This window comes from Solanum dulcamara, chromosome 3 (assembly GCF_947179165.1).
Source record: "Solanum dulcamara chromosome 3, daSolDulc1.2, whole genome shotgun sequence".
In the NCBI taxonomy this organism is placed as follows: Eukaryota; Viridiplantae; Streptophyta; class Magnoliopsida; order Solanales; family Solanaceae; genus Solanum; species Solanum dulcamara.
In genome coordinates this window covers 19,635,734-19,657,933 of record NC_077239.1, presented here as the reverse complement: position 1 = coordinate 19,657,933, position 22,200 = coordinate 19,635,734, and positions in this window count along the sequence as shown.

Sequence of the window (22,200 nt, the reverse complement as noted above, 5' to 3'; positions counted from 1 at the left end):
ATTGTGATTATTTATTTGACTAGATTACATTGATTTGGAGGCCCAACGAAAAGGGAAGACTTAAGTCCTAGAGTGATTGCTTGATTAATTAAGGCAACTGAATTTCTAAACCTCAGTTTAAGCTTGTAGATCCTTGTATTTCCGTGTTATGTGAACTGGAGAGTAATGAGAATTAGACTGGGTTATTGACTATATGATAGGCCTTAAAAATGGAGATGAGGGGTATAAAATGGTGATCTAATGACATGTATTGGTGGAATTGATATGTTGTGATTATGAATTTATTTTGGACATGTGAAATGACTATGTTGATGTGAGATAGGAAAAATTATTATTTTTGTCATGTTATTATCGTGAATTATATGAACATGAATTGATTGTTTTGGTTCTGACATATTGTGTTGAGACTGAAAATAATATGAAACAAAAGGGGTCAGGCCACACGCTCCGTGGAAGGTATTATGAAAGAAAGGGGTCAAGCCACACACTCCGTGGCAGGTATTATAAAACAAAGGGGTCGGGCCACACGCTCCGTGGTAGGATATATATATTGAGGGGATGGGCCACCCACTCTTTGTAAGGTTACATGGACAGAAATGTCCCTCATGGGTTTCAGACTATAATTCAGCGGATGTGTACCGATAGGACAGACATGTATCATCTCATTGCATTGCTTCGCATTTTGTTGATATTAGTGAAATTCGTATTTACCGCTTATTAATCTGCATATGCTGAACTTGACTTGATATATTTCATTGATAAGACTATTGATGAGTATACATGGACTGTATTACTGTTGTTATTGTACAATTGTAGATTTGGGTTGGTTTTATGCAGGTTGTCATTAAGGAGGTTCGGTCGGGAGGACAGGAGTACTTGTATCTATTGAGGTTTGCTTAGTTTTAGTTGTCCACTTGCTGAGTATCGTATTATTTGGTACTCACCCCTTGCTTCTACACTTGTGTAGGTTGTGAGCCCGGACCTGTTTGATCTCTTAGCATTCTCTACCACGTTTGAGGCTATCATCTCGAGTGTTGACGTAGCTGTTACATCCATCTAGCGGACATCTCTTACTCTTTAATATGTTTTAGTCCTATTCTATAGACAAAGACATTGTGACTGTATTCTCTTTCTTACTTCGGTAATGTATTAGTGGCTTGTATACGTGACAATCAGTCTTGAGGGATTTTAAGATTGATTATTTATTTTTGACTAAGTTAAAACTTGCTTTATCTCAATTACTTCCGCATTTACTTTTCATTGGGTATTAGGCTGACTTATCTCGATGGGTTGAGATTAGTGCCATCACATCCGGATTCGGGTCATGATAAAAATGGTATCAGAGCTCCGTATTCGTGTCATGACACCTTTGTATAATCAACAATATTCCACATCTCGATTATCCTTTGAGGAAACTCTAGTAATAAACCCTGCAGTGATGATAAGAAAAACACAATCAGAAAGAGTTAGACGATCTATCTTAGAAGCAAAAAATGATGAAATAAAAAATCATAAGATAAAAGGAGAATATTTTAATGGTATACAATTTAATCCTATCAATATCCTATTAGATACAGGAGCTAGTGGAAATTATATTAGCTTTAGGCTATGTAACCATCTCCAACAATATAAACTAAAAGATAATCATCTTTATACTGATTTTAATGAAAAAGACATGAAATAACAAACATGATAGAAACCATTTTAAAATTCAAAGATAACACTATACCTATAAGACTATTGGTTGAACCAGAAGGAAATAACGATATGTTAGAAATACTGCTACGAACCACATTCCCAGATAGTGTAAAGTCATATGATATACTCGATAAGGGTATCAAAATTACATATAATGATATGATAATATTCATAGCAAAATTACAAGTAAATATAGTATATATATTCCTATAGGAATAACGTATAAAGATTATAAAGAAGAATATTTTGCTGCCTATATAGATAATAGATCGGGAATATGTTGCTGTTGACCAGAAGTATTCCCCAAAGAATACCATCAAGAACTACCCATTACTAAGGGAAATGATATATCTAATAATATCATAATAATGTCTAAAGGCATTGCTCAACCAATTATACTACTAGGATATTTTCTAATAAAATATCCTCCATTTTATTTCCATAAAACTGAACAAGATGTTCTATTAGAAAATTACTTTTTAGGAATATTTTATATTGTTTTATATGATAGAGTTTTATTTCAAATAAAATTTAAAACTCCTTGCCAACATATTATTGTGGTAAAATGATTTAAAACTGCTTACTCCAAAAGACTACCTATTCATTTAAAACTCCCACAACCCAACGTGGTGATATAGGATATCAAAATAAACCAATTTTTCCAAAACGTACTCCTTTATTTCAATATGATACGGATTTGGATAATCCTCAAACAATCAATCAACGATCTAACAATCTATTAGAATACCAAATAACCTTTAATAAATTAGATGAAACTTGGATATGATCAAACAAAAATTAGAATAATGCTTTTTCAAAAATCCCTTAGAATTTTGGGATAAAAATAAAATAGAAGTCAAGCTAAAAATGAAAGATAAAGATAAAATTATTAGGGTAAAACCAATGAGATACAGTCCCGAAGACCAAGAAGAATTTCAAAAATAGATTAAAGAATTATTAAGTCTTAGAATAATAAGACCTAGTAACTCTCCTCATAGTTCACCCGCTTTCATGGTTAGAAACCATGCAGAGATAGTACGAAATAAATCAAGAATGGTCATTAATTATAAAAAGTTAAATGACAACACTATATTTGATGGATATTTCCTACCACATAAAGAAAGTCTAATTAATAGAACTACTAACAAAAATATATTTTCTAAGTTTGATTGTAAGATCAGATTTTGGCAGATAAAAATGAATAAAGATAGTATTCATTATACTGCATTCTCTACCCCTCAAGGCAGTATAAATGGTTAGTCATGCCATTTGGATTAAAAAATGTCCCGCGGATATTTCAAAGAAAAATGAATAATATCTTTAAAGATTATGACTATATATTTTTCTACGTTGATGATATTTTAGTCTTATCTGATAGCCTTGAAGAACATCAGATACACCTAAATAAGTTTACTAACTTATGCTTAGAAAATGAATTAACACTTTCTAAAAAGAAAGCAAGTCTATTAAAAAATGAGATATAATTTTTAGGAATGATAATTGATGGAAACGATATAAAATTAAAAAGGCATATCGTTGAAAAGATATCTGTTTTTCTATATAAGTTAACCAATAAAAAGAAAGTACAAAGATTTTTAGGAATCCTTAACTAAGCCTCGGATTATATCCAGAATTTGGCTAAACTAAGAAAGTCATTTCAGGAATTATTAAAAAAGGATAAGAGCTTTGAATTTAATGAAGTCTTAATGAAAAAAGTAAAAGATATTAAAACTATTTGTAAAAATTTACAAAATTTACAATTACCAAAAGATAATGATGATTTAATTTTAGAAACGGATGCTTCGGAACAGTGCTGGAGCAGAGTATGAAAAAAGATAGATTATGATCTTAACAAAAATAAGATAGGAGAAAGTTTATGTAGTTATTGTTCCGGAACCTTTTCAGATACACAAAGTAGATATCATATTAATGAAAAAGAATTGTTAGCCGTAGTAAAAAGTTGTCAAAAATCATATTACTTCTTACTACCAAAATGATTTACTCTTAGAACTAATAATACTAAAGTAAAGGCTTTTGTTCATAATAATCTTCCGTCAAAACCGAAATACAAATGATTTATCAGATGGCAAATGCTTTTGTCTGAATAATCTTTTGATATTGAAATTATTCAAACTGACAAAAGTATTGTAGCAGATTTTCTCACCAGAGATGGAAAAAATTAAGGACCATCTTCAAGATATTGATAAAGGATTCAAAGATATCCAAACAGATGTTTCAGATATTATCGAAATCGTTAATTTCGATAAGTTAATCAACATATGTGCCAAGATAACCTCAAAAATTGGATATTGTAGTGATTCATACGATATTACTAATAATCTCTTAAAAGTCCAAAAAGGCGATAATACCTCCGCTACTACTGAGGTACAGGACAAATATGAAAGATTATCTTTCAGATCCCAATTACCTCAGAAGGAAATCTCTTTGGGGTCTATAAAAATACTATTGATATGGAAAAACAGGAACAAATAATGAGAGATTTATTTTCCCTCAAAACAATGCCAAACTAATATATGGATTTCTCAGGAATATACCCCCGAATTAATTACGTACAGGGTTCATCTCCCTTGGAGATCAGATACCGGTATGACTTCGGAGCAATAAACTTGATTTATCTTACAACTCCGAATTTCCCAGAAATAAGTCGATTACCTTCATCGATTCAAAAAGGAGTAAAAGATTGTTATCTTAATAACCATACGATTATAGTCAAAGATATTTTAGTCCTAAAATTCATTTCTGTAGGACTAGACTTCTACAAAGAAGAAAGATACCCAGCATATCATTTTATGCAAATTGGCAAAGTTGACGACTTTAATATTATTAATAATTTTTAAGATAGATCTTTTTTAAGATTTACAAAGAAAGATATACACTACAGACATGCAATCAGACTAAGGATTGTGCTTCAAAACATGGAACACAGTTTTTAAACGTGGATTTAGAACATATGGAGGAACCAAAATACATTCCTCTATTTTGATAGCCCTAGAAAAAAAAATCCACCATCATCTAAAAGGTATATGGAAACCAAGATTAACCTAATTAACAAAGAAATCATTAAATCTAGTCCACAAGCACAACAACAATTATGTGAGATGCAAAAGTATGCCAAAGGGACGTGTGAATTCTACTCTCCGAGAAAAGAAAAGATAATTGAAGATACTATTTCAACATCATCTGAATAAACGCAGGATAGATAGACAGCTGATAAAAAGATAAGCAGGACTGATGGATAAAAGATAGAGACTGATAGTGACAGAAGAAGATATGAAAGATGCGAGGGAAGGTTAAAGATGAAAAGGAAAAGATAACGATGTAGAAGAAAAGAAGATAAGATTAGAAAAAGATGATAGAGACCTCTTTTGTCATTTTATAATAAGATATGATAGTGACTAATAGCTAATATTTTTATCATTTTGTAATAGTTTTAAGAGGATAGAAAAGTATACGTAGAAAATAAGAAAAAGATGACACTTTTGTCATTTTGTAAGATAGAAAAGTCTTTTTTTTCTTTAGATGTTTAGGATAGGTATAAGGTCATTATCAAGCTATTTCCAATTTTAAAGTCCGTAGTTTGAAGTCCGTCTCCTTCATCTATAAAAGGAGACAGTCTGTAACGAAAGAGGGCATCGAGAAATCATCAGCCTTCTTTTTCTTTGTACAAACATCTTCACTATGAACAATAACTAAAACGTTTGTGAGTATTTTCTGGAGAAAAATTTTATTATTTCTGTTATAATTACTTTTCTTTTATAAAAAGAATAGTCTCCCCTTCAATATCACCCTTATGCTTTAGAGTAGAAAACGAACTAAGGCTGTGTTGAGTTATGCTGAAGGAACGTCAGAGAAGTTACATGTTTTCAGGTTAGGATTGCAATATCTGGTAAAAGTCTCGACGGATACCCGGTGTAATTTTGGTCAAAACGGGACAGGTATGGAAGCGTGTTAGACCCTTATCTTTTTATTCAAGTTAAGATATTATGCTGTTATAATATCCTGTTGTTCTGGAAAATTACTCTAATTCAAAAATTATATTAAATTTAGACATAACATATTCCTCCTCAGGAGACTTTATTTTACTTGTTAAACAAGATGATAATGTTATTAGATATGAAAATATACCTATCCGAATACTTGACTTATAGAACCAGCGATTTTCTGGACCCCCGAATATGAAAATATACCTACAAGGATATTTTCTTTTATTATTCCATTTGTAAAAAGATTTTTGATATCGGATATATCCTTTCTTTTTGTAATATCTAGCCTTTATCTTTTTAAAATATTTTTTCTTAAAGAGTTTCTTTTTCTTATATTTACTTTTAATCTTTTTGTAATAATAGGGACTTTCACATCCAATCATTAGAGGCACTTTAGGATTATCACAACATAGACTTACTTTCTTTCTTAATCCTTTTGTTGCTTTAGCTAATATGACATCTGCACACCATGTATTAAGCTTATCTTTTAAATGAGTTATTTTTTTTCTTAAAGTATCGGCTGTTCTGGATTATAATTATCTATTAACATTTTACTACAAGGGTCTGGTATCTTAGTAAAAAATATCGGTAAATACATTTCTGTATTTTTAAATCTATTATAAACATAGTAATAATAATCTTGAAAGACACAAGTATATTTATTTATTTCACACATATCACATAATTATAATCGTAACAAAGCAATTTCGTATTTTTTAATCGTTGCAGGGTCTTTTAAAATATTACCTTCTCCGGCAAATTCTAATCGTATAGCTTCTGTAACTCTTGTAATTAAATTAGAAATATTATCATCGATACCAAAAATATCATTTCTGGTGACATCATTTAAGTTTTGCCAAAATCTTAGCACAATATTTAATAGACTTCGTTCTATAAAATGTTTAGTGGTGTCATAATTCATTTTGTTTACTGTTACTGCTATCCTTAAAGAAGTTTCTCATTTATCTATAGTTTCTTCAATATTATTAATACAATTTAAATCTCGATATATTTCAAACAGATTAATCACTTCACTTTTAATTGATCCTACGGGTGTGTGACTATCTTTTGTTCTTAATGCAGCATTTACACCTGCATAAGCTCTATTGGGTCTATTAAAACTTATTCGGCTAGTTTTGTCACGCCCCGAGAGGGTACCCTAGGCGTGGCCGGCACTCAGAAACCATTTCTGACTTCTGAGAGAACCACTTGGTCTCATTTCTTATTTATTCATCAGCGGAAGACTTAAGAATACTAATGTGGGCTTGTCATAATCAAAGGAAAAATAGATAATTATTAGAAGAAGTAGTTTCTAAGGAGAACTACTCCGATTACATCATCAGACTCTGTCTATGAAGCCTCTAATACTCTTAGATGGTGCCAATGACATGTCCATGGCTACCTCAAAAGAAACATCACACTCAACAATAATAAAAGGATAAGGAGTTCCTTCGAATACAAGAAGGACTCACCAAATAGCTGAAAAGAAATGATCTTCAACGATGCGCCTGTTGAGGATCTCTAACACCTGTATCTGCATCATAAAACGATGCAGATCGAATGACGTCAGTACGTGGAATGTACGAGTATGTAAAATGGCAGGAAGGTAAGGACAGATATCAAGAAACTCCTCTCAAGAAAACTCAGCTCAGAACTCAACATCATCTCAACATGAATATGTAATGCAAGTTTAAAATATAATAATAAAAATAATAGTAATAAGCAATGCTTACTCAGTTGGGAGTTTCTCTAACCGACAACCATCACTTATGAGCTAGCGATGATACAACGAAGCGATGTCGTTGCCACATCCATCCAATACCTTGCCAGGGTAAAGGACATCACCATCTTGGATCCATTCATCAAAGTCGTCTTTTTGGGACTTAAGAGGCATAGCCTCCATCCTACGCTGGCTACGTAGTTCTGGGGTTTGAGTCAATTAAACTCTTACCCACTCGGTGCTCAATACTACTCCCAAAATATGTGCTCATATTAAACTCATCATCTAGTCTCATTGGACTTTAATTTAAATCATCAAACTCATCTCATTACCTCTTCATCAATTATTATACTTCGAAAACATCATTTACATCTCATCAAAACATCTTGCTCAAAACATCATTTACTCAAAAAATCATTTAAACTCAATTCTTTTGCTCTTTCAAAACTCAATAAAATACATATATAGTATTAATTCATATCACTCTTTTTATCAATGAAAATATTAAAAAGCCAACATCTTTACTCAAAATATGTGTAAAAATATTCATGAACATCAAATCAATTAGGATTCATGGGAAAGTAGCCATGAACAATAATTCCAATAATATGAGAGATAACAATAATAATAATATTAATGCATAAATATATCAAACTCAATAGAAGAAGAATTATTTTATTTAGAATTCAAGATTTGGATAAAACTCAACTATAACTCAATTATAATAAATTTAAATATTGGGCGCATGGACGAACTCAATCCAATGCTATGAAAGCCTTACATACCTTAAATCCGAAGGTTTACTCCGAATTGGAATACTCTTGGATCCCTAGCCTTTTCTCCTCGTCGGAGCATTTTGTGTACTACCCGGAGTATAAGAATAACCGGAGTAGTATTTTTATACTACTAAAACTAAAACTATATTTGAGAAGAAGTATATAGAGAGAAGAAATGCTTAGGAAAGCTTGATGAATAAAATGAGGAAATAAGGTGGGTATTTATAGGTGGAAAAGAGGGACCTAACAATAAATAAAATAATTATAAAGAAAAATCTGAAAATTTAATGGAATATATTGATGTAATGGATGATGTTAAATGGAGGACAATTTATGTCATGCATGATGTCAAATGCATCTAGATGTTTCCATGGTAGGTAAGATGAGTTCTTTTTAACAGAATACTCATTTTCGAAGCTACGTTTGAATAAGATAAATTCCTTATTAGGATTTGGTTTCTTCATAATAATTATAGATATGGAAGTCTAGTTTCATATCGTTCAAGAATCAACCAATTTGGAGCAACCTACAGTGAGATATGAATTTTATTCTATCAATACTCAATTCCATCACAGTACTATATCTTGCAAAGATTAATTTATTTGACCTACTTATACTCCGAATTTGAAGTTATGTTCTTCATGAAAGTTGTAGGTAAGGATGTTGTGATTACCCAGAAATTTGAATCACCTAATTTGGACCAACCTATGAAAAGTTATGCCCAAAATACAAAGGCTGTATTATTTTTGTCGAGAATTGAAATACCGACATACAACATTTTAGGGGTTGTTACAATATCTCCCCCTTGGGATCATTCGTCCTCGAATGAAGATGAAAATAGGAGACATAAAGAATGAATATCATCAATACATCAACTCCGATACTCAAATGGTTAATGACTCAAACTCAAGAATAAACATCGACTCAAAGGTAGAAGTAAGGAATATTACCTTGAATATCGTCAGCAGAAGGCATAAATAGATGAGGATAGTTAGCCTTCATATCTTCTTCAGCTTCCCATGTAGCCTCTTCAACAAATTGATTTCGCCATAGGACTTTGACAGATGCCACTTCCTTAGTTCTTAATTTGCGAACCTGACGATCAAGAATTTGAACTGGAATCTCTTCATAACTCAAACTCTCTTTCACCCCAATGCTCTCAGCTGGGACAACAAGTGAAGGATCTCCCAAACACTTCTTAAGCATAGAGATGTGAAACACGGGATGAATAGCAGCTAATTCTGGAGGCAACTCCAATTCATAGGCTACGTTACCTACCCTCCTCATAATCTGATAAGGACCAATGTAGCGGGGACTAAGCTTCCCTTTCTTTCCAAATCTCATCACACCCTTCATGGGTGAAACTTTCAAGTATACCCAATCGTACACTTCGAACTCTAAATCTCTTCTTCTAACATCAGTGTAGGATTTTTGGCGACTTTGAGCAGTCCTCAACCTCTCTTGTATGGTTTTCACCTTCTCCATAGCTTGGTGAACCAAGTCTGGTCCAATCAACTCAGCTTCACCAACTTCAAACCAACCAATTGGTGGTCTACATCTCCTCCCATACAGAGCTTCATAAGGAGCCATTTGAATACTCGAATGGAAACTATTATTGTATGCAAACTCAATAAGAGGTAAATGATCATCCCAATTACCTTTGAAGTCAATGACACAGGCTCTTAACATATCCTCCAAAGTCTGTATCGTACGCTCTGCCTGGCCATCTGTTTGCGGATGAAAAGCAGTACTAAGGTTCACTCTTGAACCCAAGCCCTTCTGAAATGATTTCCAAAACTGAGCAGTAAATTGAGCTCCCCTGTCAGAGATGATAGACAAAGGAACTCCATGCAGTCTAACAATCTCTCTAAGATACAGTTTGGCATAATCCTCTGCAGTGTTCGTAGTCTTAACCGGCAAGAAATGGGCCGATTTGGTCATCCTATCCACAATCACCCAAATAGAGTCATGTTGTTTGCGGGTTCATGGTAAACCGGTAATGAAGTCCATATTGATCATTTCCCACTTCCATTCCGGTATCTCTATATTCTGAGCCACTCCACAAGGCCTTTGGTGCTCAACTTTAACTTGTTGGCAATTTGGGCACTTGGACACAAACTCTGCTATATCTCTCTTCATTCCACTCCACCAGTATACTTCTCTCAAGTCATGATACATCTTTGTTGAACCTGGATGGATGGAATACTTAGAATTATGGGCTTCTTTCATGATTCTCTCCCTAATACTATCAACATTTGGAACACATAATCTTTCTTGATATCTCAACACTCCATCTCCCCCTTTGGTAAAAGCCATTACCTTCTTCTTGTGAACCTCATCCTTCAGTTGAAGAAGAATAGGGTCCTGATCTTGCTTTTCTTTCACCTCTGCAACTAGAGATGACTCGGTTCCATTTCGTACTATTGTACCACCCTCACTAGAGTCAATAAGTTGAACTCCCAAACGCGCAAGTCTATGCACTTCCTTTGCCAACTCCTTCTTTTCCTCTTCCACATGAGTTGTACTCCCCATAGATAACCTGCTAAGAGCATCAGCAACTACATTTGCTTTACCTGGGTGGTAGAGAATGCTCATGTCATAATCCTTGAGTAACTGTAGCCATCTCCTTTGCCTCAAATTCAGCTCCTTCTGGCTGAATACATACTGTAAGCTCTTATGGTCTGTGAACACATCCACATGAACACCATAAAGATAGTGACGCCAAATCTTAAGAGCAAATACCACAGCTGCCAACTCAAGGTCATGAGTGGGGTAGTTCCTCTCATGAGTCTTAAGCTGCCTGGAGGCATAGGCAATGACCTTACCTTTCTGCATCAATACACATCCCAACCCAACTCTTGAAGATCACAATAGATTACAAAACCATCCATTACTTCGGGTAGGGATAGTACTGGAGCAGTAGTCAATCTAGCTTTCAACTCTTGAAAACTTTTCTCACAAGCATCAGACCATTGAAACTTAGCCTTCTTCTGAGTCAGCTTAGTCAATGGTGAGGATATGGATGAAAATCCCTCAACAAACCTCCTGTAGTAACCAGCCAAACCTAAGAAACTCCTTATGTCGGTTGGAGAGGTGGGTCGGGGCCAGTTCTTAACTGCCTCAATCTTTTGAGTATCAACTTGGATTCCATCCCCAGATATAATATGACCTAGGAATGCTACAGACTCAAGCCAAAACTCACACTTTGAAAACTTAGCATACAACTCCTTCTCCTTAAGAGTTTGAAGGACAATCCTAAGGTGATTAGCATGCTCACTCTTATTTCTAGAGTAGACCAAAATATCATCGATGAAGACAATTACAAACGTATCTAGGTATGGCTTGAATACTCGGTTCATGAGGTCCATAAAAACTGCTGGAGCATTTGTCAATCCAAAAGACATAACAAGAAACTCAAAATGACCATAGCGGGTTCAAAAAGCCGTCTTCGGGATATCACATTCTCTCACTTTCAACTGGTGATAGCCTGATCTGAGGTCTATCTTAGAGAAACATATGGCACCCTGAAGTTGGTCAAATAAATCATCTATTCTGGGGAGAGGGTACTTGTTTTTAATGGTGACCTTGTTTAGTTGTCGGTAATCAATGCACATTCTAAGGGACCCATCTTTCTTTCGCACGAATAGGACAGGAGCGCCCCAGGGTGAGACACTTGGCCTAATAAACCCCTTATCTAGGAGGTCTTTCAGTTGTTCTTTCAACTCTTTCAACTCAGCAGGAGCCATCCTATAAGGAGGAATAGAGATAGGTTGTGTATCAGGAAGGATATCAATACCAAAGTTTATCTCTCTATCAGGAGGAATTCCGGGTAGATCCTCAGGAAAGACTTCAGGAAACTCATTCACAATGGGAACTGACTCAAGAGATGGAGTCTGATCATTAATATTTTTGACTCGAACTATATGATATATACATCCCTTAGAGATTAATTTTCTGGCCTTAAGGTAGGAAATAAATTTACCCCTAGGCACTACAGAATTCCCCTTCCACTCTAAGATAGGCTCGTTTGGAAATTGAAACTTGACAATTCGGGTCCTACAATCAACCAAAGCATAACAAGAATAAAGCCAGTCCATACCAAGAATCACATCAAAATCAACTATGTCCAACTCAACTAAGTCAGCCATGGTATCCCTATGATAGATTGACACAGTACAATTTCTATAGACCCTCTCAGCTAAGATAGAATCACCAACAGGAGTAGACACACTGAAAGGCTCAAGAAGACACTCAGGAAGGATCTCAAATTTACTATCCAAGTAAGGAGTCACAAAAGATAATGTAGCACCCGGATCAAGTAATGCATACACATCAAAAGAAAGGACTCGGAGCATACCAGTAACAACATCGGGTGCATTCTCTTGGTCTTGGCGACTACCCATAACATACAGACGGTTGGTTCCCCCACCTGCACTTGAAGCTGCACCTCTATGATTACCTCTATTCTGTGGAGCTGCAGAAGAAAACTGAGCTCTACTACTTCCATCTCCCTGCCTTTTTGAAGGACACTCATTCTGGAAGTGACCTATCTTTCCACATCCGTAGCAAGCATTGGTGCCCACATGACACTCTCCCAAATGGAGCCTCCCACATCTAGCACATGGTGGTTTTCCTCTAGAACCTTGAGCCATACTTAATTGGGACTGAGAACCTTGAGATCGAAAGTTTTGGTGACTTAGCGATCTCTGATCATACCTGGTATTAGGTGTAAAAGCATTTGTTGGGGAAGGTGCATAATTGGAAGACCTTTTCTGAAAGAAAGACTTGTTACCCTTCCCTTGCTTCTGCTCATTCTCATGCCCAGCAGACTTAGCCTTCTTGCTTAGGTGTTCTTCTCGGTCCTTTTTCTTATCATCCTCAACCTGCTGAGCATACACCATCAATCTAGAAAAATCCATGTCAGAAATTATTAGCATTGCCTTACATTCTTTCTTTACATGTTTGCCTAGGCCAGAGACAAACTTCCTCATCTTAGACCTCATATGGGGAATCATTTCTGGGGCATATTTGGACAATTGAATAAACTTCAAACTATATTCTTTCACAGTCATACTCTCTTGCTTGAGGTTCACAAACTCCTCAATTTTTGCTTCACGTAGCTCTTGGGGAAAAAAGTTATCAAGAAATGCTCTTTCAAACTCATCCCAAAGAGCAGGCTCTGCATCTTCACCTCTACTTTCTTCCCACTGGTTATACCAGACATTTGCGACATCCTTGAGTTGATAAGACACCAACTCAACACCCTCAATCTCTGTAGCATGCATCGCTTTTAGTATCTTCCACATCTCATCAATGAAAATTTGGGGGTCTTCATCAACGTTAGAACCCGTGAAGACCGGTGGATTCATTCTCAGAAAATCTCTGATCCTCGTGGCAGCAGACGGATCTTGATAACTAGAGCTAGGAGTTGGTGAACTCTGGCTACTATTTCGAGCAGCCACCAACTGGGTGAGCATAGCAATCGCTCCTCGAAAATCATCCTCAGAAATAGGAGTGGTCTGAACAGTAGGTACTTGGGGTACCTCAGTAGACCTTGCATGTCGGCCCCTAGTTCTCCGTGGAGTCATCACTGACTGTGGAACCTCAGTGCTGGGAGCGTTCCTCTGACTAGCTGAACGTTTAGGAGGCATGTCTGAAACGTGTAAACGCACGAATTAGAAAGAAAGCTTTTATAGAGTTAAACTCTATCGCACGAACTCAGATTATGAAAGAAGTGAAATAATTCCTAATGTCCTATAGCTTCCTGATTATAAGTGTGGTGCACGACACACCTATAAACAAGACTCTACTAGACACGGCTTCATAGACACCCTAGGACTCTTGAACTCTGGGCTCTGATACCAAGTTTGTCACGCCCCGAGAGGGTACCCTAGGCGTTGCCGGCACTCAGAAACCATTTCTGACTTCTGAGAGAACCACTTGGTCTCATTTCTTATTTATTCATCAGCGGAAGACTTAAGAATACTAATGTGGGCTTGTCATAATCAAAGGAAAAATAGATAATTATTAGAAGAAGTAGTTTCTAAGGAGAACTACTCCGATTACATCATCAGACTCTGTCTATGAAGCCTCTAATACTCTTAGATGGTGCCAATGACATGTCCATGGCTACCTCAAAAGAAACATCACACTCAACAATAATAAAAGGATAAGGAGTTCCTTCGAATACAAGAAGGACTCACCAAATAGCTGAAAAGAAATGATCTTCAACGATGCGCCTGTTGAGGATCTCTAACACCTGTATCTTCATCATAAAATGATGCAGGTCGAATGACGTCAGTACGTGGAATGTACGAGTATGTAAAATGGCAGGAAGGTAAGGACAGATATCAAGAAACTCCTCTCAAGAAAACTCAGCTCAGAACTCAACATCATCTCAACATGAATATGTAATGCAAGTTTAAAATATAATAATAAAAATAATAGTAATAAGCAATGCTTACTCAGTTGGGAGTTTCTCTAACCGACAACCATCACTTATGAGCTAGCGATGATACAACGAAGCGATGTCGTTGCCACATCCATCTAATACCTTGCCAGGGTAAAGGACATCACCATCTTGGATCCATTCATCAAAGTCGTCTTTTTGGGACTTAAGAGGCATAGCCTCCATCCTACGCTGGCTACGTAGTTCTGGGGTTTGAGTCAATTAAACTCTTACCCACTCGGTGCTCAATACTACTCCCAAAATATGTGCTCATATTAAACTCATCATCTAGTCTCATTGGACTTTAATTTAAATCATCAAACTCATCTCATTACCTCTTCATCAATTATTATACTTCGAAAACATCATTTACATCTCATCAAAACATCTTGCTCAAAACATCATTTACTCAAAAAATCATTTAAACTCAATTCTTTTGCTCTTTCAAAACTCAATAAAATACATATATAGTATTAATTCATATCACTCTTTTTATCAATGAAAATATTAAAAAGCCAACATCTTTACTCAAAATATGTGTAAAAATATTCATGAACATCAAATCAATTAGGATTCATGGGAAAGTAGACATGAACAATAATTCCAATAATATGAGAGATAACAATAATAATAATATTAATGCATAAATATATCAAACTCAATAGAAGAAGAATTATTTCATTTAGAATTCAAGATTTGGATAAAACTCAACTATAACTCAATTATAATAAATTTAAATATTGGGCGCATGGACGAACTCAATCCAATGCTATGAAAGCCTTACATACCTTAAATCCGAAGGTTTACTCCGAATTGGAATACTCTTGGATCCCTAGCCTTTTCTCCTCGCCGGAGCGTTTTGTGTACTACCCGGAGTATAAGAATAACCGGAGTAGTATTTTTATACTACTAAAACTAAATCTATATTTGAGAAGAAGTATATAGAGAGAAGAAATGCTTAGGAAAGCTTGATGAATAAAATGAGGAAATAAGGTAGGTATTTATAGGTGGGAAAGAGGGACCTAACAATAAATAAAATAATTATAAAGAAAAATCTGAAAATTTAATGGAATATATTGATGTCATGGATGATGTTAAATGGAGGACAATTTATGTCATGCATGATGTCAAATGCATCTAGATGTTTCCATGGTAGGTAAGATGAGTTCTTTTTAACAGAATACTCATTTTCGAAGCTACGTTTGAATAAGATAAATTCCTTATTAGGATTTGGTTTCTTCATAAGAATTATAGATATGGAAGTCTAGTTTCATATCGTGCAAGAATCAACCAATTTGGAGCAACCTACAGTGAGATATGAATTTTCTTCTATCAACACTCAATTCTGTCACAGTACTATATCTTTCAAAGATTAATTTATTTGACCTACTTATACTCCGAATTTGAAGTTATGTTCTTCATGAAAGTTGTAGGTAAGGATGTTGTGATTACCCAGAAATTTGAATCACCTAATATGGACCAACCTATGAAAAGTTATGCCCAAAATACAAAGGCTGTATTATTTTTGTCGAGAATTGAAATACCGACATACAACATTTTAGGGGTTGTTACAAGTTTCTTCCTGAGTAGGGAGATCAGTAATATTAGGATTAAAATTTACTTTCTTCTGATTTGATCGTATCCATTTTTAAGTTTGTCATATCACCTTCATTTTTTAACTGGGTTTCTTTTATATTTATTATAAGATTATCTAGTTCAGAATTTTTTGAGTTGGAGTTTACCATTTTAAATTATTTCCTTTGTATCCTTCAGGTATTTTTATTTTTAAAATATGGGATCCTATGATATCTAAGGTTTTATTTATATGTTCTTTATCAACATTTATTTGTTTTTGATTTAGTATATCTTTCAAAGTTTTAATTTCTTTAACTATTAAATTTCCAAAGTAAATTATCGTTTTTTGTATTTCCTACAAATCTTCTTCTATTTTATAGAGGATCTTCTTCATTAAGTAATTTATAATTGGATTTATTTTCCATTCTATCCTAAACTAGCCGGATGCTTTTTGAAATAATAGTTTTGAAGCAATTTTATATTATCTCGTTCTCCTATTATATCATCTTTATTAGAGTGTATTTTATTTTGTACTCTTCTTATTTGTTCAATTTTATCAGGGTCTAATCTTTTTAAATATCTTTTGTAAGATCTGTCTTTTATCTTAGCAACTTTTAAATTTTTCTGAAAGGTCCAATATAGATGGTTATCTAATCTTATTTGTGTAAAAGAAGGTAATCTATTCATTATCCTATGCTGGAAGGATGGGTATTAATTTTGAGTTGAATAAGTTTTATGTTATCAGTTAGTCCTTCAATTACTCTGTCATAGTCATCTAATAGTTGTTTTGTTCTAATAATAGAGTCTTTCACGTTTTCGTTATTATCTTTTAGAAGTAAACGTAGTAATTTTTTGCATTTTTCTTTACTGTCTTGGGTATCTTTTAAATATTTTCTAAACTTCCATAGATAATTATTATTTATTTTTATATCTTCAAAAGAGGGATGCTTTTTTATTCTATATCTATTTCATTAAAATTTTCATCACATATTAAAGAGTTAGTTATTTTATTAAATTTATTTTCACTATTTTCTTGTCTAATATTAATATCTAATGAGGACATGGACATGTTTTGAGTAATATTAAAATTTAATTATACTAGTTACCAAACTCAAAATCACAAAAGAACTTATTACCTCACTCGAGTCAAACGCCTATAGAGTTATTTCTCCAATCTTATCCAATAATTGTTAACCCATATGAATAACACATAACACTGCCACCATAAATAGAGAAAAATAAATACAACCACGTGTCACTAAATTTAATTCTCCACTCTCTTTGAACATACATTCGGCCCTTACAATCAGAGTAAATATAATTTTTTCTCGCCTTGTTTCGAAGGCTAAACTACATTTCACTAATTATTTTTATTTATGAATCTAGATTCTTTTAATTCTATTCGAGTGGTGTCTCAATACATTCTACGACTTTCCATACACCAAGCCACTCACCAAATAGTAAAAAACCGCAATTTAGATACCTGCAAGTCATTATTATCATATCAAATATATTTAACCAAAAATCCTTGAAGTATGGCTGTGTTCTGATCACAATCCATCACAAATTCTTATTACCGATATTCTCAATAACCATTGCCATCATCTCGAAGTCAACCTTCTCAATCGATAAGACACCTTAAACACAGTAATACCTACCAAATCCAATGGAATAACCCAATTTTATGCGCAATCTCACTAAAATTCTTAATTGCCTTCACACAAGTATACTCACTGCTACTTTCTTTATCCTTAAGCTGGTATTTGTGGGTAACGACCCATTATGTCGTTTTGAGAAACAGAGCTTTATATTTCATAAAAGACTTATCCCATATTTTTTATGAGTATTTTGGACTATTCGATAACCATAGTTATTTGATTGAGGGGTAAATTTAAATAACTAATTTAATTAGTGGTCTAAGTTGATAATTTATTAAACACTCTATACCAATTATTAAAGAAAAATGATAGGGTTTATTAATTTTGATACATAAATTAGTAGATAAGAAAAAGAAGAAAATAAATAATAATAAAAGAATATATATATATAATCTAATGGCATTAATCCATCAGATGTAATGAGAAAACGAGAAAACATAGAAACTAAAAGAAAAAAATACAGAGGAAGAAAGAAAAGAAAGGGGAAAAGAAAAATAAAGGAGAAGAGAAAAATAAGAATTTTCATTCCAAAGCGTCAAGGTAATTATTCTCATCCTTTCCATTAAATTTTTATGTGATTATGAACATATTTTTAGTGTATATTGGTGGAGAAATAACGTTGAAATAAGAAAATATGACCCTAGGATTCTTCACATAAAATCTTAATTTGTTGGTCGAATAATAATCCGTTTTAGCTGAAATTTGACATGTGAGTTTATTTTATCATGAGTGAACATAATCGGAAAGAAAATTTCAGATTTGACTTCAATGACTCAGAATGACTTTTTGACTCTATTTTTTATCCGAAAATAAATATAGTTATATGGGTGTCATTGAATTCGTATTCTTATATAGTTTTAAAGTGCTTATTTAATTTAATTGAGATTTAACCCTAGTTTTAAAATTTAGAAAATATGAGAGTTGACATGTTAAGTGACATCAAGATTAGGAACGTGTTTATAGAATTGGGTGAGTTATTAGGTCTAGGTTAAACATATATATAATATTGGTGTTACAGATTAGTTTACTTATAAATATTATATATTTGATAGATTGAAATTGGTCTGAGACATTGAAGAAAGGAAAAACATTGGTGGATTAGCTTGGTTTACATCAGTTCTTTGGTTGAGGTAGGTTATGTTCTTTATTATATATCATAGATAGACTCTAAATAGCCATTGATAGTCATTGAGTAATGTGTGAAGTCTGCTATGTATTTAATTGTTGTGGTTTGGATGATTGGTATGTATTGTGATTAGTCTGAAATCCCAAGATCGTGGAATCCATAATCTTGAACTTGCCCTATCAAAAATGGTTCCTTGAATAAAGAAGGCTTGATAAAATATTATTAATGGAGTGAAATGTAATAATAAAGAATGATAAAGTAATTATATCTAGATCGGGTGTCACATTCCTACACGGTATATTTGGATCGAGTTTCATGTTCTGACACGGTATATTTAGATCGGGTGTCATATTCTGATACAGTATTATTGGATCGGGTATCACATTCTGATATGGTAATATAAAAGTAGAACAACTTAAAATGACTTAATGTTACCCAATCTCCAATATTTTATTTTCCAAAAGTGTGTGATGTGGAGGCATGAGTCCTCCTGTGTGATCTTGACATTGTTGATTGGTTATGAAATTGTTCATTCTGTTGTCACTTGATCTTGATCTTGTTTCTTGCCACCTGTTAAGTGCTACGGTTTATTTTCCGTTATTACTTATTGTATATTAATTCCTATTTTGAGTCGGCCGATGATACCTACTTAATACATGTTGTCCTGTACTGACCCCTACTTGTCTCTTTCTTTGTTTTATTTGTGGAGTGTAGCGAGTCTTCCATCGGCTTCGACTCGACCTCAACTCTAGTCAGTCTCCAATTCATCAGATTGCAGGGTGCTCCAGTTTTATTTGTAAAGAAGGATAGTAGCCTTTGTATGTGCATAGACTACAAGCAACTGAACAAGGTGACTATTAAAAATAGGTGTCCCCTTCCTCACATTGATGACTTAGTCCATCAGTTGGAGGGTGCTTGTGTTTACTCAAAAATTGATTTGAGGTCCGGTTACCATCAGCTGAAAATACGGGCAGCAGATGTACCAAAGACTGCTTTTCAAACCAGGTATAGACACTATTAATTCTTGGTAATGTCTTTTGGGCTTACAAATGCTCCTGCTGCTTTCATGAGTCTGATGAATGGAATCTTTAAGCCATATTTGGATCTCTTTTTTATTATTTTTATTGATGATATATTGATCTACTCAAAGAGTAAAAAAGATCATGAAGAGCATCTGAGAATTGTTGTAGGATTGTTATGGGAGAAAATGCTATATGCCAAATTCTCCAAGTGTGAGTTCTGGCTAGATTCGGTGTCTTTCTTAGGGAACGTAGTTTCTAAGGAAGGATTGATGGTGGATCCCCAGAAGATTAAAGCAGTGAAGAGTTGGGCAAGACTCACTAATGTCTTAAAGGTAAGGAGCTTTATTGGTTTGGCTAGCTACTACTGCCGGTTCGTCAAGGGATTTGCTTCCATTCTTCCCAGTTGACCAATCTGACCAAGTAGAAAGTTCCATTTATGTGGTCGGGCATATGTGAAGAGAGCTTTCTAAAACTCAAGATCTTATTGACTACTGCACCGATTCTTGTCCTGCCAGTAGAAAGTAAGAATTTCATTGTTTATTATGATGCATCATATTCTGGTTTAAGTGCAGTGCTAATGTAGGAGAAGAATGTAATTGCCTATGCTTCAAAGCAATTGAAGGTGCATAAACGTAATTACCCCACTCACGATTTAGAGTTGGCTGCGGTTGTATTTGCATTGAAGCAGTAGAGACATTATCTATATGGGGTAAAGGGTGAAGTGTATAGAGATCATCACAACTTACAATATGTATTCACTTAGAGAGACTTGAATTTGAGGCAGAGGAGGTGGATGGAATTGCTAAAGGACTATAATATCACTATTCTTTATCACCAAGGAAAAGCTAATGTAGTGGCCGATTCCTTGAGCAGAAAAGCAGGGAGCATCGGAAGTTTAGCTCATTTGCAAGTTTACAGATGTCTATTGGCTATAGAGGTTCAAACTTTGGCTAATGACCTTATGAGGCTGGAAGTAACCGATAAAGGAGGATTCTTGGCCTGTGTGGAGGCAAGATCTTCTTTCCTTGACAAGATTAAAGGAAAAACGTTTGATGATGAGAAGCTGAGTCGAATTCGTGATATGGTCTTACAGGGAGAGGCCAAGGAAGTTGTGATTGATGACGAAGGCGTCTTGAGGATTAAGGGGCGGGTATGTGTGCCCCATATTGATAATTTAATTAAGACTATTCTTGTAGAGGCTCATAGTTCAAGATACTCTATACATCTTGGTGCAACTAAGATGTATCGCGATCTGAGACAGCATTACTAGTGGAGCAGAATGAAGCATGACATTGTTGATTTTATTGCCCATTGTCCAAATTGTAAGCAAGTAAAATATGAGCACCAAAGGCCTAGATGGACACTTCAAAGACTGTCCATTCCTGAATGGAAGTGGGAAAGAATTGCAATGGATTTTGTGGTCGGCCTTCCAAAGACATTGGGAGAGTTTGATTCAATATGGGTGATTTTTGATAGGTTAACTAAGTCTTCTCACTTCATTCCAGTTAAGGTGACTTATGATACTGAGAAGTAAGCCAAACTCTATATTCGCGAGATTGTTCAATTATATGGAGTTCCAATTTCTATCATATCAGATAGAGGTACGCAATTTACTTCTAACTTTTGGAGGATCTTGCATTCTGAGTTAGGTACTAGATTGGATCTTAGTATTGCATTTCACCATCAGATTGATGGGCAATCCGAGAGGACAATTCAAGTGCTGGAGGATATGCTTCGTGCGTACGTGATAGATTTTGGCGGTTATTAGGATCAGTTCCTACCCTTGGCATAGTTTTCGTATAATAATAGCTATCACTCGAGTATTGATATGGCTCCATTTGGGGCATTGTATGGGTAGAGATGTAGGTCTCCTATTAGTTGGTTTGATGCATTTGAGGTGAGATCTTGGGGAACTGATCTTTTGAGGGAATCACTAGAGAAGGTGAAATTCATCCAGGAGAAGCTTCTAGCAGCTCAGAGCAGATAGAAAGAGTATGTAGACCGAAAGGTCAGGGACATGGAGTTTATGGAGGGAGAGCAAGTGTTGCTGAAGATTTTACCCATGAAGGGTGTGGTGAGATTTGATAAGCGAGGTAAGATCAGTCCGAGGTATATTGGGATATTTGTAGTTCTTAAGCGTATTGGAGAGGTGGCCTATGAGTTGGCTTTACCT